Here is a 25,718-nt window from a genome sequence, read left to right as displayed (position 1 = left end):
GCCTGGAAGGGCGGTCGGCCGAGAGGCGGGGCGGAGGGGGGGGTCCGGGGGTCCCCGCCGCCGCCGAGGTCCCGGGGAAGCGGGAGGGGCCGCACCTGAGGAATCCGCCTCCGGCCGCTGCGGCCGCCGCCTCGCTCCGCCCCGGGGACCTGGGCGCGCGGCCAGCTTGCCCGGCACACACAGACGCCAGCCAGCGGCGGCGCTAGCTCCTCGGAGGAGCGCGGCTGAGCGAGCGGAGCGCGGCGCCGCCACCCGGCTGGGGGTGGGGAGACGAGCCCCGACCCAGGCGAGGGCCACCCCCGGTCCTCGGCCCTCGCGCGCTGCCAGGGCCAGGTGAGCGGCTGTGGGGACTCGGGGCGCGGGGAGGCGGCGGGGCGCGGGGGTGGTGGTGATGAGAGGTGGCCAGCCGGGCGCGAGCGCGCGCCGCTGCGCCGCCGGCGCTGCCCTTTGGCGGGCTGTGCACACCCTGCCTGCGCGGGCCGGCGCGCGGCTGACTTTTTCTGGAGGGCTAGCCCGGCGGAGCGCGGGGCGTGAGCGCCGCTGCGTTTGTACGGCGAGGCTGGCCGCCCGTGCCAGCCCCAAGCCCCACGAGGAGACCCAGTCCGTGCGGTCCGCGCCCCAAGGCCAGAGGCCTGTCACCGCCGCCTTTGTGGCGGGAGCGAGGGAGCCCGAGCCGGGGGGCTGCGGGAGGCGGGGAGCGCCCCTCGGGAGCGTCTCCTGGAGCCCGCGGGCCGCCAAGGGGGGGGGTCTCCCGGGCGCGGGGTTAGGGGCGGCAGGTAGGGAGGCGCGGAGGTGACGCGCGAGGATGGAGAGAGCCGAGCCCCGGGTGGAAAGTTGGGAGCGTCCGGCGGTGGCCGGGCGTTTGCCCGGGGTGCCCGGGCGGCTCGGCTCCGCAGGAAATGTCACTCGGTCACGGGCGCGCGCGCGCGTGTTCTCCAGCCATCGTTCGAATTTCTCTGAGAGGGGCTGGGGACCCCTCTTGTGCCGACGGAGACACAAAGAGTTGTGTTGACAGCTGACCTGACGCGAGCGGACGGCGCGGAACGGTGTGTGCAGGGCCGGGGATGGGGAGGAAGGCGAGGGATGCGGAGGCGGTTTGTTAAAGTTCATCAGTTTCCTCAGTCCGTCTTCCGGGCTCCGGGGAAAAAGGAACGCTCGGTTTCGATGCACTTCATGGGGCGAATCAGTCCGCCCGAGCCCACGTCGGGTCCAGAGCCGGATTCGCCCGCGGGGCCTGACGGAGCCCGGAGAAACACCTCCTCGATCGGTTCCTTTCCTCCGGTTGCTTGACTGATGCAAGGTCCTTATCCACCACTGCGGCCCTCTGGCCCCGGTGGAGAAGACAGAAACCACGTTTTAATTTGTCCTCCTCCCTCGCCCGGGAGGTGGGAAATCCCACTTAAATCTCATTTTTTAAAAATCTAGCTATTTAAAGATGGGGAAGAGTTTGTCCGCAAAAGGTTTTTTGAATGAAACCCCCCTTTTAGAAACCTCCGCTTCCTCTGTACATCTTTTTTTTTGAGGGGGAGGGGTACTTTAAATCCTGGAATTCTCTTTTGAGTTTTGGAACTGTGTTGGGTTTTTTTTTTTTTCCCCTTTCGGAATATTTCTATGTAGTTTTTACAAACCTCAATACTGAAAATTTCAGATAGAGAAAAATTTAAATAATTGTTTTATTAAAATAGTATTAGAATTACGTGCAGGTAGGCATGTGTTTAAACGGAAAGATTTAATTAATGAATATTGGAAAGTTATATGCAAAGGATGAAAATTTCAAACACCAGTGTAAAATACGCCCTCTGTCTCAGAGACCCATATTCCTAATGCCCTAATCCTTCCTTCACCCAGAGGCAACCACTCTCCTCCATTGTATATCCTTCTATAAACCTTCTGTTAGAATGGAATTACATTGTGGAAATCGAGGATGAAAGGAACTGGATATGTAAGACTGAACTGCGTCTCAGTGGTGATGAATCTTAATTTGATATTCACTTATGATGATGTTAGACCCTTTCATTTGGCCTAAGGCACTTATCAGTTAGAATGCTAAAAATCTTAGAACAAGCATTCAGTGCAAAGCAGAACTATTAAATGGTTATCTCCCTCCATCACCAGTTTCTCCTGGTTTTTATAAGCTTTGTTATTTATAATCTTTGATTTTTCTCCCATTTTGGAGCTCTTTATGAAGTAGAGAATGAAAACTATAGCTATTCTATCAAGCGCAGCACATATCTGCAAGACATTGAAAGGATATATGAATACTCCCACTGACACGAGATAGTATAAAAATTTCAATAGTATGAAGGCCAAGGTTAAGACATTTGGTCATATCTCTTAGTTCCAGGCTTGGATTTGCCATAAACTAGCTAAGTGAACTAACTTTCTAAGAAATGCTTTTGTTTCCTCCCCCAGTTAAATAAAGGAATTGAACCATGTGGCTTCTGAGCCTCCTTCTAACTCCAAAATCCTGTGATTTTTGGTAAAATGGTAGTTCTGTAGGTGTCCTAAGACTGGGTAAGGATAAACCAGTTGGATCTGTGGGTATTCGTGGAGTGACCCCCCCAAAAAAATCCTAAATGGTAGATTCATAAAGAAGTTGAGATGTTTAAACAACATTCCTGCTTTTATGAGATTGATATCATTGGAGAACAGCTACTTTATTTTCCCACAAAATGTCTGTTTATGCTACTGAAAAAGGTCGAACCCTGAAAGGGCCTCTGTGTATCACCTTGTATGGCTAAGGAGAGTGAATTTTCTTCACAGCTCATGGTGCCATTTTTAGGGAAATTACTCTTACCAGACTCTTACTTTTCTTCTTAAAGTGGAAATAAAGTTCATTGACCTATTTCAAAGGAACTTTACCTAATTTAATTAGCGATTCTCAAAAGTATTTAGAATATGAATAATCCTTATGGCCAAGCTATTTTAGTGACTTTATAAATATTCACTTAGAGATCATGTTCTTAGTAGGAAACTTTTCTAATCTCTAAGACACCTGCAACTGCAAATTCCTAGAGGGGTGCAGGGAGCCGAGGAGTGATTTCAAGGTTATGACAGTAAAAAGAGTTAAGTGATTTTAGTCACTATATGTGATCTCAGTTAAGGGTTTCAGAAGGACACTGTAAGTGGTGGTTACAGAAATCATTCTTGTTAAAGAAAGAGATCTCATACTTTGAAGATTCAGAGTCAACAACAAAGAATATGATGTATTTAGTCTGAATATCTGTAATATAAATACATTACAGTGAAGTTTTAGGAGTGGTTCAACTGGGGTGATAAGAATATGAACTAGAAGGTTAGATTTGTAAGGGTGCTGAGAGTAATCTTGATTGACAAAACTAACAAAAACAAAAGAAGATTAAGTACCAGTAATGAAGTTCCTCTAAAATGGAACCTTTTTCGTTTTTGACCAGCTTCCATCCCATCCTTACCATGTGAATATGTATTTTTATAAATGTCTTATCATATTGCACATGTTTCTATTATTTACTTTCTACTGTTTACAAGTAGTTTATTGTATCATAATTTACTTAGCTCTTTCTTTGTTTCATGATTTTCCTGTTTTTTAAAAAATATAAGGGCTACCCTTATGAATGGGACAAACAAACAAACTTAGAATTGTTTCCCTAGAGAGGTAATACAGTGTAGTTCTAAATAGTTGGGGTCTAAAATTAAAGGTTCTGTGTCCAAAACAGCTCCATCCCTTATGGGCAATATTGGGCAAGTAACTTATTTTCTTAGAGCTTCCTAAATCTGTAAAGTAGGTGTAGTAATAGCTCTTAATATGGTTAAGATAAAAAAGCAGTAATACATGTAAAAAGCATTTACACATGTAAGTGTTAGCTCTTTTTTAATTAGGAAATTTCCTGATTTCTTGTAATCTCCAAATTACTTTCCAGAAGGGTTACATAAATTTATGCTTATTTGTGTGTACTTATTTTAAACATTTATGTTATTGTGACTCATTTGATCAGTGTAAAATTGTATCCGTTTGTTTTGATTTGCATTCCTTTGATCTTGTGTGAGGTGAGAGGTAATTTTTTTTTCAATAGTATTGCTACAGTTTTCTACTTGGAGAGGTGGAAATTTCATCACCTCAGCCATTTTGAACAAGACTATAAGACAAGCCAATAGGACAGGTCAGTCACAACACTAATGAGTGAACCAAATTTTCCAAGTTTCTTTCAGATTAGTTGTCGTTTTCTTGTATTCTCGACTGGTGGTGGATTTTATCCATTATTCTTAAAAATAGGGCTGTTAAAATTAATGAATAGTGTCCTCTATCAATCCCATTTAAGTGAAAATGCAGTCCTCTCTTTTTTCCCTCGAAGGGCTGATTTTTATTAATTAGCATTACTATGATCCAAATTGGTGGATTTTAGCTAGGAGTGCTTCCTAAAATGGGGGGAGAAAAGATCAGAGAGAGACAGTTTCATGATCGCTAATCATGTTATTTTTTGGCTACCAGTGGGTAATGAAGTTATATCCTCTGACTTGAGTTCTTATACAGTCAAGGTAATTTAGACTGCACAAAAGCATGCCCTTGTTAGTTCTGGAGTTCCAGCAGCCCTGATATTTCTGGCAAACACACACCCAACGTGGATAACAGCAGCTCTTTGTGCTCCTGGGCTCCAGGAGGGCTTCCTATTGTGTACTCTTCCTTGCCTCCCATTCTTGACTGACTGGTGATAGCAGCTCCTCCAAGTCCAGATGTGGAGTCCCCACAGGGCTGCCTCTCTGCAGCCCGGCTCTGTGTTTATCCCCACCACCCACCCCTTCAGTGCCTTTGCTTTTGTCTTCTGACATAGGGAATTCTCTCTTTTCAAGGTTGTGGTTTCAGATTTTATTTTTAGTTTATCTCTGTGCTTTATGAGTGTCTTCAACAGTCCCTACAGTAGAAACTGTAAGCGTGATTAACATAGATTAACGCTTAATCGGCACTGGATAAATGTTTGTTGCTGTGAACCATATCTCGGATGGTCTTCTCTGTTCCTGGGCATCATGCTATTTTTATGGTAAAATAGAAAACAAGCTCAGGCTGTGTGGTGGATTGCTGCGTTTGCCTATACTACCAAGGTTAGGAGTTAGGGAACCTGCTTGCTTTGGCCCTTTGAACTTCTTGTGTGTTTAGAGAAGATTCTTAATTCTTGTGTCTTTCTTTTCTTCTGTAAAATGGGATGAACAATTAAAGGACTGCTCTAATTATCCACCTTCTGCACAGAATTGTTGTGAAGGTAAAATGAACTAATAAATGTGGGCATGTTTTAGAAGAAAAGGGTGTATGGGTTCACACTGTGTCGTCATAATTACACATTATTACTACACATCCAGAAGTGTCCGTGTCATAATTACATATTATCACTACACATCCAGGAGTGTCTGTATCTTTGAGGAAGCCCTATCCCAGTGTGGAGCTGTGCTGGGAGCATGGGGTTAGATGAAAATTTTGGGGGTCCAACACAGATTGTGGGAGTGGGGCCTGTTCTACATTTTAACAACACTTCTGATACTGACCCACTCCCATTGGGAGTAGTAAACGTCAGTTAATCCCTAGAATAGTATTCTCCTTGTTAAATGTTACTGGTAAAATAATCCAGAAATACAACATCACTTTTGCGTGCTGAGTATGAAATGAAAGTTAGCTATTATCATTCACCTTTTAACCTCTCTGAATGTGATTCAGAGCAGGAATTGTAAATTCAGGTGCCTTGGAGCAGGTAGTTTGCCTGAGAGAAGCAGGACACCTGTAAGATAATAGGGTATGCCAAGTTCTGGTGGGCAAGAAAGACTGAAGGTAGCATGATTTCTAAGGCTGCACTGACGTTTGCCCTGTATGTTGCTGTTAACTAGATCATTTGATTTTTGTCAAATGGAACTGAAAATTCATATTTTTATATGAATTTAAATGATGGCAGTAAATTCAGATGGTAAAGAATCTGCCTGCAGTGCAAGAGACCCGGGTTTGATCCCTGGATCAGGAAGACCCTGGAGAAGGGAATGGCAGTCCACTTTGGTGTTCTTGCCTGGAGAATTCCACGGGCAGAGGAGACTGGAGAGATACAGTCCATGGGGTCACAAAGAGTTGGACATGACAGAGCAACTAACACACAATACATTTTAAAGAAAACATATGGAACCAGGAAAACAAATCTGGAAGCCAGATAATTTCCAGCTTCTCAATTAATTGACATGGGTGGGGATTTCCCTGATGGTCCAGTGGTTAGGACTCCCTACTTCCGCTGCAGGGGGCGCCAGTTCAATTCTTGGTCAGGGAACTTAAGATCCTGCATGGTGGCCAGTGTGGCAAACCCCAACAAACAAAAAATAAGAAAACAAGCCCAAAAAATGGGTGAAAATATTTGCATTTGGATTATTATGATGACAGAAGAAAGCACTCTGTTCAACATTATTAATAAAGAAATGCACATGAAAACCATACAGACATATTTCGACTTTCAGGTTATAAAGATTTAGTACATCAATAATATCTAGCACTGGCAACGGGATAAAGAAAAGGTTTCTGTTATACACTATAAAATGACAATTACAACTTTTCTGGAGAGCAATTTGGCATCATGTGTCAAGATTTTAAATGTCTGTACCTATACTGTTCAATGTGGCAGTCCATCACTATCTGTGGCTATTTAAATTTAAACTAATTAACAGTATATAAAACTAAAGATTTGGTTTCTCATTTGCACTAGTCACATTTCAAGTGCTCATTAATTGCATGTGGTGGGTGGCTACAATATTGGACTGTGATGATGTGGAACTTTTTCTTCGTCAGAGAAAGTTCTTATGGATAGCACTGGTCGAACCTCTGAGTCGGAAACTTCCCTTCTAGGAATTTGTTAGAAATAATTAGACAAATGCATGTAGTAATAACATCATCTTAAACATTATTTATAGGAGTAAAAAGAAACAAACTGAACATCATATATTACTAAAAACTGTATTGTATTATCCAGTATTCTTGCCTGGAGAATCTCAGGGACGGGGGAGCCTAGTGGGCTGCCGTCTACGGGGTCGCACAGAGTGGGACACGACTGAAGCGACTTAGCAGCAGCAGCAGCAGTGTTGTATTAAACATCCATGGACTTCCCAGGTGGCTCAGTGGTGAAGAATCCACATGCCAATGTAGGACACTTGGGTTCATTCCCTGGGTTGGGAAGATGCCCTGGAGTAGGAAATGGCAACCCACTCCAGTATTCTTGCCTGGAAAATTTCATGGACAGAGGAACCTGGCAGGCTACAGACCATGGGGTCGTAAAGAATCAGACATGACTGAGCAACTGGGCACACACACACACAAATATCCATCATACATTGTTAGTGACAATATCCCTGTTGCAGAATCATTTTATTTATTTAGGTAGATAACTTAAGTACACAGAAATTAAGTAAGTGTTAGTCGCTCATTTGTGTCCGACTCTATGCAGCCCCATGGACTATAGCCCGCCAAGCTCCTCTGTCCATGGAATTCTCCAGGCAAGAGTAGTGGAGTGGGTTGCCATGCCCTCTCCAGGGGATCTTCCCAACCCAAGGATCGAACCTGAGTCTCCTGCATTGCCGGCAGATTCTTTACCATCTGAGCCACCAGGGAAGCCCACATAGAGATTAGGGGAATAAATTTTCTCCTCCAGCAAATGATTGTAGTTATGACAGAGCTCTGCCTTTTTAGCCTGTAGCTCTTCTCATAGTTAGACTTGGTTGACTTTTACAAAAGAGCAAGCAGAGACACTTGACAGTTCTGCAGGCTGCATCAGTATCACTGGGGTTCCTGTTAGAAATTCAGAGGCTCAGACTCCATTCCAAACATCCTGAATCAGAATGTCTCGAAGGGCCCGGGGATCTGTGTAATAACAAGCTCTCTACTTCCTGCCAGTATCTGCCTCCTATCACTGATCTCTGGAGCTTTATTTGTTTTATCTTGGCCAAGTGCGATCTCCTTGAACTCGATCCAGGCCTCGTTTGAGGTGCTTCAGAGGTGGCAGTGAAGAAAACTAACAAACATCCCTGTCCTGATGGGAATCAAACAATAAGCAAAAGAAATATCAGTAAAATATGTTGTCTTTTAGGTAGTGAGAAGCTCTGGGGAGGAAAACTGAAGCAGAAAGAGGACTTAGAAAGTGAGATGGGAGTTGAGATTCTCTCTAGGGTGTGACTGAGAAGTGACATCTAAGTGAGGACCTGAAGGCTGGGAGGGACGGAACTCTTGGAAATTTGGAGGCAGAGCATTCTTGGCAGGGCTCAAATCCTCGGAGGGGTAACTGGGAGGCCACGGCAGGAAGAGCAGAGGCAAGTGAGAGAGAGAGGGGGATCAGATCAGAGCGGCCATCGAGATCTTCTGGCTTCAGAATTCTTTGTTCTCCCTAGTGTACCCCACTCCTCGAACTCTTGGGTTAATCAGTTTGTAATGAGATCAGACATCCTTAAATTCACTGTTTTTCAGTGTGATCTGTCGACACCTGCCTTATTCACCTGGGGTCCTTGTTAAATGCGGATTACTTGTCCCTGCGGAATTAGAGTTTCTAGGCTGGGACCCTGGAATGTGCGTTTTAACGATCTTCTCAGGTGGTTTTTATGGACACGCAAGTCTGAGAACCACTCCTCACATTTATCATTTTGCAAGTTTAGCTTCTAGAAAGGAGGTGTGTCTAAAATTCTCACCACAGCCTGTGGAGGTCATAATGAGAAAATGTAATTGATACAGTGTCTCACTTACTTCCTGTATTTTAAAACTGATTAAACTGATACTACTTATAGTAAGTGACTGAAGTGACTTAGCAGCAGCAGCAGCATAGTAAGTTTATGTGTATACCTCTGTTGGAATATTTGGGGATGGGAAGATTATTGTCATAATTGTTACCCACATCAGAGGGTGCCGAACCTTTTCACTTGCGGGTTCTGTCTTCCCCCTCATCCAATCAGGTTTTTTTTGGAAAGGGTGAATTTCAATTTATTTGATTGTTTAAAATCATATTTTCTTTTTTCCCATTCTCTTTCTTTCTCTCTGCCTCTTGTTTATTTTCTCGTTCCTCTTCCTTCTTGAAATCTAACTATCTTAAACACCATTAATGTTTTGGTCACCATTCTCTTACACATTTCCATGCATATTTATATATATTCACCAACAAATAATTTTACATGATAGGGTCGTATGTTTTTTAAGAAAACTAGTCACACCTTTTAAGAAATTCATTGTTGTGTGTGCATAGTCACTTATTTGTGTCTGAACAACCCCATGGACTGTAGGTCACCAGGCTCCACTGTCCATGGGATTTCCCAGGCAAGAGTACTGGAGTAGGGTGCCATTTCCTTTTCCAAGGGATCTTCCTGACTCAGGGATCAAACCTGTGTCTCCTGAATGTGGCAGGCAGATTCTTTACCACTGAGTCATCTGGGTTCAGGGAGTCTAAATTACCTCTTTAACCTCCCTTTTCACTTCCACAGTGTGGCCAGTCTGCTCTTTATTTTGTTTAACTTTTTCCATGATCATGGAAACATATATATACTGTATATCTTCAACATCTAATATATACTGTTGGATTATATATATATATATAATCACAATTATATATATAATTTCTTTTTTCTTAATACTTAATGAAACACAAGACATACCTATAAGTCAAATGGTATAGCTCTTGTTTATTCGTTTCAATGACTGCATACTGTTCTGTGATACACATATTCCACAGTTAAACAACCATTAACTTCACCAGAGGATATTTATTTACACCAAACAAGAAACCAGAGTTGTATACTAAATGACAGGCATATCTGATTATATAATTTTAAAACATTTTTGTAAAGCAAAAAAAGAACTGTAAACAAATACCATAGACAAATGTTAGACTGAAAAAAATTCATTGCATATGCAGGCAAAAAATTACCATCTGAGATATAAGAAATCTTCACAAAATGATAATAAAAATATTTTCTAAAGCATAATTTTAAAACAGTTTTAAAATGCTGTGATTAGGTCATTCACAGAAGCACAATTCCAAATGGTCAAAAATATGAAAAATGCTTAACTTTATCAGTTATTTGGAAATGCAAGTTAAAAATAATAGTAAGCTTCACTTGATACCTACCTGATATTAATATAGATCTTTAATTCACATTAAAATTTCCAAAATCAGTTTCTTTATTCACTGAAAATCTATGCAGAAACTTTTTTCTCAAAAGTTATACTAAAGTTATAAAGCATAATTATTTTCCAAGGTTTCTCATTTGCTCAGAGAATTGGAGGAGAGATTGACTTTTATTCCCTTTTAGACTCAACTCATAGCACAAGGCCCTGGAAAAGGAAATGGCAACCCCCTCCAGTATTCTTGCCTGGGAAATCCCATGGACAGAGGAGCCAGGTGGGCCTTAGTCCCTGGAGTCACAAAGGGTGGGACACAAGTTAGCAACACACAGCAACGACAGCATAGCCCAAGAGACAAGAATAGAGCCTAGAAAACTGGAGTTTGAGACCAGTTGCAGGACTTTCTTTTTTTCCAAAAAGTTTTCTTCAATTTCAAAACAAATTGTGGATTTTAGAGCCAGAGATGAATCCTAAGAGGAAAACAGGGTTTTACTTGACTTCCCAAGGTCACCTGGCTACTCCTTCACCCTTTCTGGTTTACTGTCCTGCTCCTCAGAATCTTCTCATGCCTTTAGCTGCAGCTAATATAGAGAAATCACATTTCAAGAATGTTTCCATTTTCAAAAAAGTATTGAATATACAGCATTTAAATAAATTATATTGTCATGGAGATTTTAAGTAGAAATAATAACATGAGAACAGTATAAAAAATCAGCACAGACACATATCACTTACAATTCTACTGCCCTTACAAAATGAACTGCTTTTCCAGCTTTACCTCAAGTACTTACCTATATGCATGAATGATTTCATAAATGATAATATTTCACTACTATTTCCAAGACCTTTTCGCAACTTTGACTTTCAGGACTTTCACGCTAGTCTGCTTGACTCTGGTCCTCTTCTGACCTGTTTTTCATGCCTGTCATTTCTAAGCCTTGAACTTTGTTTCATATCCAGTTTCAACCTGGCTTAGATGCCTTCCTTAGCATTTCCCCGAAATAGTAGTGTTCCGTTCTAATGCATGGAAGAGAACAAAAAACTAAAGAAGTTAAACTAATTAATTCCTGATATCTCCAAAATATATGGGGAGAGGGTGCGGGGAGCGCTTCTTGGTGCTCGATGATATTGTCGAGGACTCGGGTTCTTTCTGTCATTTTCTGCTGTCCTTAGTTGTTTGGTGTTTGTTTCTACCGTGTCTTCATTGCACTCAGGTGTCAGCAGCACATTCAAGCCTTGCAAGGTTCTGACTGGAGTCAGGAAAAGATTCTATTCCTTCCCAAATCCCATTGGTTAGAATTTATCACATACTCATGTGTAAGCTTTTCATACTTTTCATGGGATTCTCATTGAATCCCATTCTCCAAAGACCCCGACGCTGGGAAAGATTGAGGGCAAGAGAAGAAGGAGGCGACAGAGGATGAGATGGTTGGGTGGCATCACCGATTCAATGGACATGAGTTTGAGCAAACTCTGCGAGATAGTGAAGGACAGGGAAGCCTGGCATGCTGCAGTCCATGGGGTCGCAAAGCATCAGACATGACTTGGCAACTGAATGACGTGTGCCAGCTAGTTACTGATGAGGAAAACAGAAATCCCACGACTAGTGTAAAATAATGAAGATTCACTCCAGAGCTTGGGGAAAAATCTCTCTGAGGTAAGCATGAATAACCCACATTCACTCCAGAGCTTGGGGAAAAGTGTCTCTGAGGTAAGCATGAATAACCCACACGTTTTAATATGGAAAAAGATCAGGAAATGATTCAGTTATACAACTAGCAGCATGTGTCATGAAATCCAATTTCCTTAGTTCCTTTCAAGGCTTTTTATAATCTAAGCTCATGATAATCACATATAAAACCTCTGTTTTAGACAAGCCAATCAGTTGTCTTTCCTGCTTTTCTCATATGAGTTCCTACCTGTGGCTTGGCTCACTTTTCCCTTAGAAATCTCTTCCTATTCCCTAGTGCTGGCTGTGGCTATTTAAATTAAAATTAATTACAGTTAAATTAAAAATTCAGTTCTTCAGGCATACTAATTGCATTTCAAGGCCCTGGAATGGCCACGTGTAGCTAGTGTTTATTGTATTGAACATCACAGTTACAGACTATTTCCACCACTTTAGAAAGTTCTGTTCAGACAACACTACTCTAAAGAGTCTTGCAAATCATATTTAAACAGTGTTTGCCAAACTATAGGCCACTGGTATCAGAATCAACTAGAGATATGTATTTTTGCCCCAGCTTTATTGAGCATACAGCACTGTATAGTTTAAGGTGTACATCATAGTGATTTAACTTATTTGACTGATTTGACCTCATGAAATGATTACCAAAAAAGTTTAGTGAACAGCCAGATACAAAATTAAAGAAAAAAAATTATTTTCCTTGTGGTCAGAGTTCTTAGGGTTTATTGTCTTAACAACTTTTGTAACATACAGAAGTGTTAATTACATTGATTATGTTGTACATCATGTCCTTAGTATTTATCCTGTAACTACGAGTTTGTGCCTTTTGACTGCCTTCATCCAATTCCTGATCCTCTCACTCCCCACCTCTGGTAACCATAAAATTGTTTCTTTTCCTATGGGTTTGTTTGTTGGTTTGCTTTTGAAGTATAATTGACCAAACTATGTTAGTTCCTGTAAGAGAACATAGTGATTCGATATTTCTGTACATTTCAAAATGATTACCTCAGTGTTTTGTTACCATCAATCACTATACAAAGAAAGGACATAATTATCAGCTTTATTTCCCACACTGTACATTTCATATCTGTGGTTCATTTATTTTGCTGTTGAAAGTTTGTACCTCTTTATCTCCCTCACTTATTTCTCTCTTCCCCCCACTCTCCTCTGGCACCCTCCTGTTTGTTCTCTGTATGGATGACTGTTTCTGTTTGTTTGTTTGTTTTGTTTTTTATATTTCAAATATAAGTGAAATCATACAGTATTTGTCTTTCTCTGTTTGACTTATTTTGGTTAGCATAGTTCTCTGTTTGTCCATCCATGTTTGCAAAAGGCAAACTTTCGTGTTTTTTTAATGCCCGAATAATATTCCATTATATTTATATCTATATATATCTCCCATGTCTTCTTTATCCATTTGTCTATTGACCGACACTTCGGTTGCTTCTTACCTGGGATGATGCAAATTCTACTGTAGTGAACATAGGTGTGCATGAATCTTTTTGAAACAGTGCTTTTGTTTTCTTCAGAAAAATACCCAGAAGTAGAATTGCTGGACTGTATGGTAGTTCTATTTTTAGTTTTTTGAGGAATCTGTACTGTTTTACATAGTAGCTTCACCAGTTTATATTCCCACCAGCATTATACAAAGGTTCTCTTTTCTCCACATCCTCACCCACACTTGTTTTTTGTGGTCTTTTTTGATGGTAGCTATTCTGACAGTGTGAGGAGTATCTCATTGTGGTTTTTGTTTGCATTTCCCTGATAATTAGTGATGTTGAGCATCTTTCATGTGCCTGTTGGCTATCTGTAGGTCTTCTGTGGAAAAACTTCTATTCAGATCCTCTGCTCATTTTTTAATCGGGTTGTTTTTTAAAAAAATTGAGTTGTATGAGTTCTTTGTATATTTTGGATATTAACTACTTATTGGATACTTGAAGTTGCTGTTTAAATGTTTAAAAACCAAGCTCTAAGTGTTTAGCCCCAGGCCACTTTTATGCCTCCAAAAGTTGAAGAAACTAGATCACTATGAGGTCTAGTTTACTTTATTTCCTTTATGGAAGTACCCTAAATATTGGACTTTTTCTTAATTTTCTGCTTCTCTAAACTTTTATAGCACTTGTAGTTTATGTATTAAAGTTTTAGATTTTCATTATAGATATTTATTATCTCTATTTCAGAAAGATTTTTTTTCTGAATGTTAGAATGTAAGCCCCTTGAGAAGAGATACTATGGCATTTTCCAAAATGTCTAATACAGTGTTGGGTACATAGTAAGTACAAAGTATTGACTGATTAATTACATTCTACAGAATTGACATATACAGTCTGTATTTAGTTGGCAATTCTTTGAAATGTCATAAAACTGTCTGTGGTATTGGGGAAAGAAGATAGATGATGGGAAAAGTATTTCCACAATATTTTTCCTCAATTTCATTTGTTAGAAATAAATCTGAAAACTTTCTGCTTAGATTTCTAACAAATGTTATATGATGATGTTCCCTATAAAAGTTTGGGTTTGCAGCATTTTTTTTAAATGGCCATTTTAAATATGCTCTGATCCCTTGGTTCTCCTGTGGAACATAAACTAATCAAACCTTTGGAGTGATAGCTGATAGAGAAACTTCTTGTTGCAACTGAACTCCCCACATGAATCAGGGTTTACTTCCTATCTAGAGAATCCAGTAACTATTCTCCTCTATTTTAATGATTTAATAATCACATGAAAATTGTTGGAGCAGGAAGTTAAGGTCTTGGTATATTAGAGATATTAGACATATCCTTACAAGTTGCAGCCCAGTGAGGGATCAAGTTAGACTAATAATTAATATTAGTAATAGTCATATTACTAGTAATGGGAATCATGAACAGCAGCATCTCATTTAATGTAAAGACTAAATGTAAGGAATGCTTCTCTTACGTTCTTTTGTGCATAATTTCACAGATTGTATCATTCTGTGGGTTGACATGAAAACAAACAACAGCATTCTCTGGTAGGCTCATTACCTTAGAATACAAAGTGAAAGTGAAAGGCGCTCAGTCGTGTCCAACTCTTAGAGATGTCAGGTCCTATACAGTCCATGGAATTCTCCAGGCCAGAATACTGGAGTGGGTAGCCTTTCCCCTCTCCAGGGAATCTTTCCAAACTAGGGATTGAACCCATGTCTCCTGCATTGCAGGTGGATTCTTTACCAGCTGAGCCACAAGGGAAGCCCAGGAATACTGGAGTAGATAGCCTCTCCCTTCTCCAGCAGATTTTCCCAACCCAGGAAACAAACCACGGTTTCTTGCATTCCAGGCATATTCTTTACCAACTGAGCTATCAGGGAAGCCACCTTATAATACAAAATTAATCTAATTTATTTTTCAAGAAATGAAATCTTTATTGAACAAATAACTATTTTCCACTGGAGATTCCTGATATATTTTTGATGTTCAGACAGTTGATTTATTTATTGGATTTATTTATTTGTTGGATTCCAAAACAGTCACCTTTCTGAGATAATGGATCAATGCACCAAGCAGGATGCCTATTACAAAATCGTCCCTCAAGAAATCTCAGTTCTTTTTCCTCATCAGACTTGCTGAATGACATGCCTCAGACTTCATCATGTGTGTGTGCGTGTGTGCTAAGTTGCTTCAGTCATGTCCGACTCTTGTCTGGACTGTAGCCCACCAGGCTCCTCTGTCCATGGGATTCTCCAGGCAAGAATACTGGAGAGGGTTGCCCTTTCCTCCTCCAGGGGATCTTCCCAACTCAGGGATCAAACCCACGTCTCCTGCTTGGCAGGCAGATTCTTTACCATAGCGCCACCAAGGGAAGCCAAGCGAAAAATGAGAAACAGTGTGATATTACAATTGCTGCTGCCCATTATTACTTCAAAGCCTTAAAAAAAAGTAAGTACAGGTCAAACACAAACTTTACGGTGGAATTATGGTGTCTGTTTGCAATGCGTGACCTTTAGCTTCCCAAGGGTAAACAGCTATCTCGTAATCTCCCACGTAAAGGTATCTAAAGTGCGTGCGTGCTAAGTCGCTTCAATCGTATCTGATTTTGTGACCCTATGGGCTGTAGCCGGCCAGGCTCCTCTGTCTATGGGATTCTCCAGGCAAGAATACTGGAGTGGGTTGCCATGCCTTTCTCCAGGGGATCTTCCCAACCCACGGATGGAACCCGAGTCTCCTTCATTGGCAGGTTGGCTCTTTACTACTAGTGCCAGAATAGCAATTAGTATTAAATGTTTTGCCTCTGAACTAATATTACCAAGTTTTTCCTTTTCTAGAAAAGTTAGACTATGTTAAAATCAGCTTTCTGCCCCTTGTTCATATAAATGGAGCAATCTAATATTAGGGGAGATATTTTCATAGTATTTTGGTCAAAAGATGTACAGAAGCTGTTGGATATTGGCAGGTATTTCTAAAGCTAAAGCTCTTTTGGAGTCTGGAAGTGTAGTGTCTGAGTTATGGTATTTCAGATATTGTAAGTGTTTGAGGTTTTTGGCCATCATAAAGAGTCAGTGGTATGCCTTATCTCAACTCTACCTCCAGAACAGGAAATGTGGCAGGACAGTGAAATGCATCCCATAGTTATGTATCTGGAATATCAGAGAGAAAGTATTTGTATATGTCAGAGAATATGCATAGAGCTTCCCAGGTGGCTTGGTGGGTAAAGAACCCACCTGCCAATGCAGGAGATACAGGTTCAATCTCCGGATCAGAGGAGATCCCCTGGAGGAGGGCATGGCATCCCACATCAGTATTCTTGCTTGGAGAATCCCTAGGACAGAGGAGCCTGGTAGGCTACAGTCCATGGGGTCACAAAGAGTCAGACATGACTGAAGTGGCTGAGCACAAAAACAACACGCATAGGCACAAAACACAACCTTTAATAAAAAACAACCAGAAAAGTCTTTATGATCCATATATACTTTTCTGACTAGTCCTTTCCTACTATTTAATAATTTAATTTATAGCAGGAATTAATAATTTAACCCAATAAATTAATAAAAGTTAATGTACAATTCGTCAGTCATTGCACACATATTATTTCTAATCTTCACAACAACCTTGTAAAGTATGCATCATTGTCCTTTTTATGTCTAAGAAAACTAAGGCTCTGAAAGGTTGAACTGTAGGTAGTAAGTAGAAAAGTCAGAACTCAAATCTAGGGCTGGCTAATTAAGAATCTTTGTTCTTTCTTCTATGTCACATTCTTGGGTACCTGTCTTGTGACTCAACTAGAAGGTAAGATCTGGATATCAGAAGGTGCACCTTATGGAAAACATTGCTGCTCTTGCTGAAGATGGCATACATAGGTGCTTAAGGGCATATTAACTCTTTCAGGCCATCAAGGGACCATTCAGTACCTAATTTTTGAGAAATAGACTGTACCAAGGCTGTATCTTGGTTGCTGAGGAGCATAATGGAGGTCAAGTCTTGGATTTACTCACCAAACATGAAATCTCCGTGACTGGAAGCGCTTTGTCCTTTTGTTCACTACTCTATATCTGCACCTAGAACAAGCACTTAGTTCTCCTCAATAAATATTTGTCAGCGAATAAATGCATGACCTCTGTAGGGACCTGTGAGCTTTCTTCTATGGCTGTGGAATCTGTCCTTCACCTGGGTCAAGCTTCTTTCAGATCTAAGCCACTGACTTCAAGGGAGCTGGGAGAGGGAGGGTAGATGGAACAACATAAGCTTATCACTTCTACTGGAAACACCACGATGAGCCCAGGCACTACAGAAGCTAGATCAGTAGCATTATCTTCTGCATAAAGGATGGTAATAAGGAAAAATAAAACTGAAACAGTACTGTGGCAGAAATGAAAGGAGATGCCCTTGATTTTCTTTTCTTTTTGAGTTTTACAAAATAATGATGTCTCTGTATGCATCTCTCATGCACGAAGGATGAGCATGCATCCTTCATGCATGTTAAGTTTATCATCATATTTACTTGTTTACAAATTTACTTACATAATTTAGGTAACATGAACTTTAAATTTGTCAATAAATATTCTAGTTAATAAGAAATAATTGAAAGCCATCTGTTTCCAGGATAAGACTGCATAGTGGAAGAGAACCATGGAATTGGAAGTCTGGAAAAAGTGTTTTGAAAAATGGGACAAATCTTTCCTACCGTTTAAATATTACAATTCATTTTGCTCATTTGATTTTAAATTGATAAGGCTTTCAAAATCAAAATAACATGGACTTACTTAGATACCAGGACTTCCCAGGTGGCGCTACTGGTAAAGAACCTGCCTGCCAGTTCAGGAGACATAAAGAGACATGGGTTTGATCTCTGGGTTGGGAAGATCCCCTGGAGGAGGATATGGCATCCCACTTCAGTATTCTTGCCTGGAGAATCCCGTGGACAGAGGAGCCTGGCAGGCTACAGTCCATAGGGTCACAGAATCAGATACGACTGAAGCGACTTAGCATGCGTGCACTTTCGATACCTCTACATGGGAGATTACGAGATAGCTGTTTACCCTTGGGAAGCTAAAGGTCACGCATTGCAAACAGACACCATAATTCCACCGCAAAGTTTGTGTTTGACCTGTACTTACTTTTTTTAAGGCTTTGAAGTAATAATTGGCAGCAGCAATTGTAATATCACACTGCTTCTCAGTTTTCGTTTGGATAAAAAGTAATCGCTGCATCAAATATGTTTGTCATTTCCTTAAAAATAATTTTTCTCTTCAGTTTTCCTACTGAGCAAGAAGTTAATATCCAGTGGGGTTAACAGAAATCTCCACTGGGCAGGAAATTAACAATAAAAGTCAAGCTAATAAGTCTTCACCAAGTGCCTATAATTAGAATGGTGCCTTAGAGAGAGAGAAAGAGAGGAAAATAAAGAATTATGCCTGACCTTGGGGAAGCCTACAATCTAGTTAAGACAGTTTTGTGGCTTGTGGTTTTATAGATTCAGATCTAATTTTATTTAAATCATGTTTCTCGAAGCATTACTCATATAGTAAAAGATTTATATAACATAATACGGAAGCATGTTATTTATTCTGTTGCCAAATACCAAAATTATAATAACAATTCAGTTGAACTGATATCTAGTGGAAATTTAGTGTCCATGTTTTAAACTAGAAGACATTTTAAACTTTGTTCATGAAATATTGAATGTAAAATTCGAAACAGTGCTAGTGATGTTAAGGAAATCCTGGTATGACCCTTAAATTTGTTAGTAAAACTTCATGGACATTAAGTATTCAATTCGTATCCTTTTTTTTTTGGTAGAACAAATATTAATTTTAGTAAATAAGTTCCTTTTTAGAGGTTCTTTATGTAGTAAATATAAGGTATGAGAAATTATCATTTAGAGAGAAAATGAGTGAAAGCTTATTTTGACCTTCAGTTGATGTTTAAAACAAACTTACACTCATTTGTGTAATAAACTACTATTTTACTATAATGCATATAGATTATATTGAGAAATGATAAGCATTTAAAGTATCAGATCAAAGAGCATTTTCTTAAAAATATATCTTCTTATAAATTTCACTCTAGAAATTTGATTTCTTGCCAATTTTTCATCAGTGAAAGCTATGCACACTCAAATTTGGCCCTTGATATATGTTTCTTATTGTTGTTATTTAGTCGCCAGATCGTGTCTGACTCTTTGCAACTGCATGGACTATAGCCTATCAGGCTGCTCCATCCATGGGATTTTTCCAGGCAAGAATACTGGAGTGGGTTACCATTTCCTTCACTAGAAGATCTTCCGAACCCAGGGATTGAACCCATGTCTCTTGCATTTGCAGGTGGATTCTTTACCACTAAACCACCATGGAAGCCCATGGTTCTTATTAGGTACAGTAATAAAAAAGTAATAAGACTGATCAGTGCCATATTTATCATAAATATGTTATCTTTTTAAAAGACAACATAATTTTTTTTAATTGAATGGAGTTAAATTTTCTACCTGATTTATGGGTCACAAGATGAAGATATAAGTTAAGGAAAGAAAAAAAAAAGAAAGGACTTAAAGAACAGCTACAACTTATTACTTACATATTAATATTTTGGCTTTGAACTCTGTTACTCTTTTATATTAGGGCCTGCTAGTCTGCTGAATTCTGACACATTGTATTTAGTGTTATTGATACAGGTTTTGTTTTTATTTTATTTAGAAGCTAGTTTTCCAGAAACTTCTGTGCGTGAGAAGTCTGTTCAGAGTCCACTTTTGTTGGTAGAATTCTGTTTTGAACTGTTGAGAGATACTTTCCCCTTAACTCTTGTATTAAGTTAAAGCATAAGCATATACATCCTATTGCAATGATGTAGAAATAAAACTGACTGATTAAAAATAGTTGTAAGTCACAATTTTCTCTCTGCTTTGAACTAGAGCTTTAAATCTCTGAAAACACTCATGTGTGTGGGATGGTTATGATAGATAGTCCAGCTGTCTTTGTGTGTGTTTCATTTAAATGTAAATTTATCTTAGAGACTCTAAAGATGAGCTCAGAAGGTAGAGAATTTTAATTGAATAGTCATTTACTTCTTTTTTCATGAATAGTGAAATAAATTCCCATTTTATACTAAAGAAAATAAAACTTGTTAAATAGACAATACTCAACTAGCTTATTTTAAAGTTTCTTAATGGATTATTAATTTTTCTCATTAGCAATTTTTCTCATTTATAATCCTGTTGAAGGAAAATTAATTTATATGTTTTAAAAGCACATACAGCCATACTTCAACAATTTTCAGTATGATGTTGAGTATTATTTTGTAGTACAAGTTGTAGAAATACACTTCAAATAAATCTGAGATGTTAAATAAAAACTGTTGAAGTTAGAAGCACACTAACATGTGTATCACACACATGCATAACACACAAATCTACATACGGGGCTATGCATATATTTAGACTGTATTTCTAACGTCTGCTGAAAACTTAGTCTGATACTGTAATTTTAACTCAACTTTCGGGAACAATTTCTGAGAACAAGTTTTTGAAAAAGTTTCTAGTTATTATTATTCACTTTAAGACAGAAGGTCAAGATTTAAAGTTCTGTTATTTGGCTTCATTTTATACCTATTTTTTGGCTTTGTGTCACCTACCATGAATGCTCTCTCAATGGGGGTTATTTGTGCTGACTTTTTCTACTTCCCTACAATAGAACAGGCCATTTGTGTGAGTTGCTGTTGATTGCATATTTTGAAGTCGTTTTTCGAAGACATTACTAGCCTGTGATTATCTTGTGTAAAAAGAAACAAACAAACAAATAGACAAAAAAACTCTTTGATCTACCCTAACCTTTCTATATGTAAATTTTGAAAGAGTGGCACTGTAGCATACCACTCATTGACATTTCCAAAGTAACCTCGTTAAAAGGATGATAAAGTTTACTAAAGGAATTGCTATTCATTGGTTGATAAAATGTACTTAGGTCACATAAGTAACTACATTCCAAGAAACCACTATAGTCATGGGTTTCTCTTCAAAGAAAAGACCTTTGTTTAATCTAAATATCTTTCTTTTATACAATTAGGAAATGTAAAGGAGTGTTTTTTGAGTATTTTGAGAGGGCTTGAATTTTTATTTATGCCATTTTTAATATGTAGGTTTCTATAGAGTGCTTGCAGATTTTAAGACATAATTCTGCATGTTTTCCTTTAATTAATAGTTAATCTTCAGAATTTAAAACCTAGTAGGGGTGTGAAATGTTTATTCACAGCAGTATCCTAACTTACAGATTCTGTTATGAGGTCAGATATATTGGTTTATAATCAGAATCAGTGATTCCTTTTTTTGGTAGTTTGTCATTGGTAAAAAGTGTTCCTGGGTTACAAACCATAAGACTCTACAAGGGGATGATAGCCCAGTGGTCAACCTGGAAAAAATGAGTATAATAAATCAGTTTTCTCTGGGTTCATTTCTATTTTGTGTCATGGTTTAAGAAAAAAAATAGATGAGCATAAATCAGTGTGAATATTTTAAATTATCCCACCTAGTAAACCTCTATGGCCATGCCTAAGATACAGGCACTGGGTTTTCAGAGGTATTTTCCTTTCAACAATTGCTACACAGTAACTTCCTCTTTTAACTTTTTATAAGGACCTTCTCTTTCAGTAAATTAGATGGTATTGAGGTGGGGGGGTGGTATAGTCATTATAAGAGGTTTATACCTTACACCCCGGGATGTCACCTGGTAACCAAAAATGCTGTCTGAATGTATTTCTGTAGTGCCCAGAAGGGTGGGGGATGGGGAGAATGAAACTTGAATCTGTGACCATCTGGCCCAGATTTGGCTGATTTCCTGTGCATTGCCCTTTGTTTCAGCCAGACAATGGATTGTTCCTTTCACTGATAAGAACTCTGTTTGATGACTTTGTGCTGAATCAGCAGGTTTGGTTTGGGATTTCAAGCACAGACTCATATTGAGGGGATTTCTGTTGTTTTTGTAGCCTTAACTGTCTTCATTTATTACAAAAATATTCTTAAGGTTCTTTTCTGTTTAATAAATTGGTGGGATTGCAGACAAGTCAGAAAAGATAATTGGGAGTGTAGCTTTCTGGTTTCATACTACCTATCTCAAAGATGGAAATTTTCCTAGTTCTTAGTTTTCAAAATTAATCCCTCTCCCTGATTGTAATTTTTGATGAATCTTTATATATTCTCTCTTCTGTATGTCTGAACTTGAATTTTTTCCACTTGAACCTTTGATGATTTAAATTTAATGTCCTAAATCCAGGCTGGGCTTTTATGATGTGGTCATGTAAACGGTTAAGCTTTCTGAGGCATCTGTTACCATATATCTGCAAATTACATCTTAGGGTGTTAGAGCTATTTTCCTTACTTTACATGCTACAAAATCATCACAAGACTGTTAAAAAAAAAAAGGTGGTTACAGATTACAAGCAGGGTCCTTTGTTGCCCAGCATTATAAGTAAATCAACCATCAGCTGTTGTAGGTTATCTCAGAAACAGTAGTGATCAGAGTGTGGTTAAATGTCACTTTTCCAGAAGACAAGAGGAAATGTCAGTGCTACCATTTTGCTATGTGACCAAGAAATAGAAAAATACTCACTTTTAACTTCTGAAGTGTTAAGAGGCTTGTTGGCAGAGTGGAGTCAACCTTTTAGTTGGACTCCTCTCTTTACAGCTGAATTGCCTTCTAGCAATCCAATACAGAATTGTCTCCAGACAACTTTTTCTGAAACCAGTTATAACTTTAAAAATCAAGCATCTGACCCAAAGGAAATCTGATCTTCTTTGAGATCTAATCTGTAATGCTTTTGTGTAGATAAAGGAATGTTCTTTAGGTAGAATCAATGGTAAGAAAAAAGCTTTTTAATAGTTAGTTCCGCTGGGATGTAATTATGGAGCAGCTGGGACCACACAGCACAGCGCCCTGTCATTTGCTGTAATTAATTTTAGGTCCGCTTGCAGCGAAAGTGAGTAACAACAAATGGCACACAATCTTGGTTTGCATCCGTCCTGGGCAGTCTATTCTTTTGTTTTGCTCCGGTCTCTTCAGAATCTCTTTAATCGACTGCTTGCTCTATTTGATTCCAGTACGGCCTCAGAATTGCTTGTTTGGTTTAAAAGCATGGGTAGTTTGGAATATGAGAATGTTATGGGTGTTAATTGGAAGGGAATATTCAGATTTAATGAACTGATGGGTTAAATCATAGAATAGGGGGAATTATAAAGCTACAGTGAGAATACTGCCAAGACTAGTTACTACTTCATTTTAATCAGAGACTAGTTCATGGAACTAGTTCGAGGTAGAGGGGAAGGTCTTACCTTTTCTCCCCCTCCCCCATCCTGTTCACCCTTTACCCCCCAACCTCTGACTCTCCTTCAGATCTCACTGAGGACTCCTCGTCTCCACAGAGGCTTGGCTGCGGATGTCTGGAAGTTTACACTGCTGAGAGTTGTTTTGTTTGGCATAGCTAATCAGGAGCCAGGCTGGAATTGCTCATAGCTGTCATTCAGGTTTTGTTTCAAAGTCCAAGGACCTGCTGGGAAAAACAAAAAGCTAATGAAAGCTGACTGTATTTAGGCCTCAAATCTGTGGAATCTGAAATGATGTCCTGACAGTGTATTCTTATTCTTCCACATTCTTGCCGTTACTAAGGTAACAGATTTTTAGAGGCTTTCTATCTTCATTGTCAAGTATTTGCTACACTTATTGTTGTTTTTCAGATTAGAGCAATTCAGATTATCTTCTTTCGAGATGAAGGGAAAGAGAAAAATAATGGAAATAAAACTTTGGAATCAATTTCCCTGAATGCTAGTAACATCAGTTTTGTTCTCAATGCCTTAAAACTCTTAGATTCATAACACACATTAAAATTTAGGACAAGATAATTTCCTCAGTCTTGTAAGTGCTGTGTATATGTGAAAATTTCATTTCTGTAACGTAAAATAGCAAATATTCATATAATCACTAACAAATACATTTTTATGGGAAAAAGAGTTATATAGTGAAATCCTTTCTTTAAGATCTTATTTCCTGAATAATAAATCAGATTATATGAAACACTGATGTGCCAAAAATTAAGTAACATGAGAAGGTAGACTGATGAATGTATTAAATATTTGCCCCACAAATTAATCTTTTAATATTTGTTTTCATGGGATGTTTTGCCTTGGTGGATTAGCACTCCTATATATGAAAAAGCTGTTGTTTTTTTAATAGTCAAGAGACCATTTGGGGCACGTATTACCTATGGTGTGATAAGCGATAAACAAGATAATGTCTTAGGGGCAAGATGTTCTTTGGGTTTGCTTTAGATTTGAGAATCCCCAGGGATGTTCCCCAGTAGTGTTATAGACTTGATGAGTCTTCTTATCCAGATATTGACTCATTGAAAAGATGACTGTTTGTTTTTATAGGCTTATTAAATATCTTCATCAAGTAGTCTTTCCCTGTGGCACTAAATATAATATTGAAATGATCTAGTTTTATTATGGATTAGATCATGGCACTCAGATATCAACACAATGGAAATCTAAATTCATGGAGGTAAGATCTGGCTTAATTTTCTTTCGAGAAATTCAAGAGTGTGGGCAACTGGCCAAATGAAGAAGAACTGAAAGGATCTGGAAGAGAAGTGTTCAAAGTGTGTCTAGAGGCCCTCATTTTAATTTCCGTGTCTTTGTTCTGCTAGTCACCCAGCTTGGAATTTTATCTTCTTTTCTCTTCATCTATCTAAATCCCACATTTCTCAGGGTCCAAATCAGGTCCTTCTTCATCCACTAAGCCCTCGTCTGCGTCTATTGCTGTCCAGAGTGTGAAAGAGACCCTATCCTTAGCTGATCATGGTCATTAATGAACTGTGTTCAGATATGATTTCTGCATTTTAGAAGAGTGAGCAGGATGAGGGAGTTATGGGGGAAAATAATATAAAAGGAATAGTTTGAAAGGGGGGCAAGTTTAATTCAAGAAGATTTAGAGACAAGATAGCTGTCTTCAAGGGCTGGCAAACATGGCTCAAATTAGATTTACTCTAATTACCTTTAAAGCAGTGGTTTGCTCTGCAGAGCAGCAGGCATTCTGTGGTATGCCTTGGGCTGCAGGAGACCCTGCGTGGAGGAGATGGGGGCCCTAGGGGACATGCTGAGGGCCCCTGCAGCTCCCAACAGAAGAGTTCCACGTTTAACTGCTTTATTTATTGGGCATGTTAGCCTATTTCTTTTAAAGGCACTTAAACTAAAGTTTTGAAAAATCATTACTGTGTAGAATAAAAAAATAGGTGAGAATTTTGGTTCAATGTAGGACAAAATGTTTCAGCAGTAAGAGGCTTTGAAAAATTAAATGGACTGCTTTTGTGAAATGTGAGTTCCACCGTTAAGTCAGAAGCTCAGTGGCCCTGACAAGGATGATGGAAGATTTCTGCTTATGGGAAGAAGCTGTGTTGGTTCCTCCCGAGATTTCCTATCGTGTTTGTGCCATTGATTCCTTCTTTA

At 39.2% G+C, this 25,718-nt stretch overlaps 1 protein-coding gene across 7 annotated transcripts in view; it reads left to right on the top strand.

The window, feature by feature from the left end:
- Positions 1-201: 201 nt before the first annotated feature.
- Positions 202-25,718, top strand: part of GREB1L (GREB1 like retinoic acid receptor coactivator) — a 245,631-nt gene continuing 220,114 nt past the window's right edge. For 5 of the 7 annotated variants that reach the window (XM_070778850.1, XM_070778849.1, XM_070778848.1 and 2 more), the window contains exon 1: positions 202-333. The gene's annotated coding sequence lies outside the window, so the exon portion shown is untranslated. Of the gene's footprint in view, positions 334-1,347 lie in introns of those variants that run through there. The other 2 variants (XM_070778847.1, XM_070778846.1) reach the window with 2 other exon arrangements.

Source organism: Bos indicus, chromosome 24, assembly GCF_029378745.1.
Source record: "Bos indicus isolate NIAB-ARS_2022 breed Sahiwal x Tharparkar chromosome 24, NIAB-ARS_B.indTharparkar_mat_pri_1.0, whole genome shotgun sequence".
Classification (NCBI taxonomy): domain Eukaryota; kingdom Metazoa; phylum Chordata; class Mammalia; order Artiodactyla; family Bovidae; genus Bos; species Bos indicus.
This window is presented reverse-complemented; position numbering and strand designations above follow the sequence as displayed.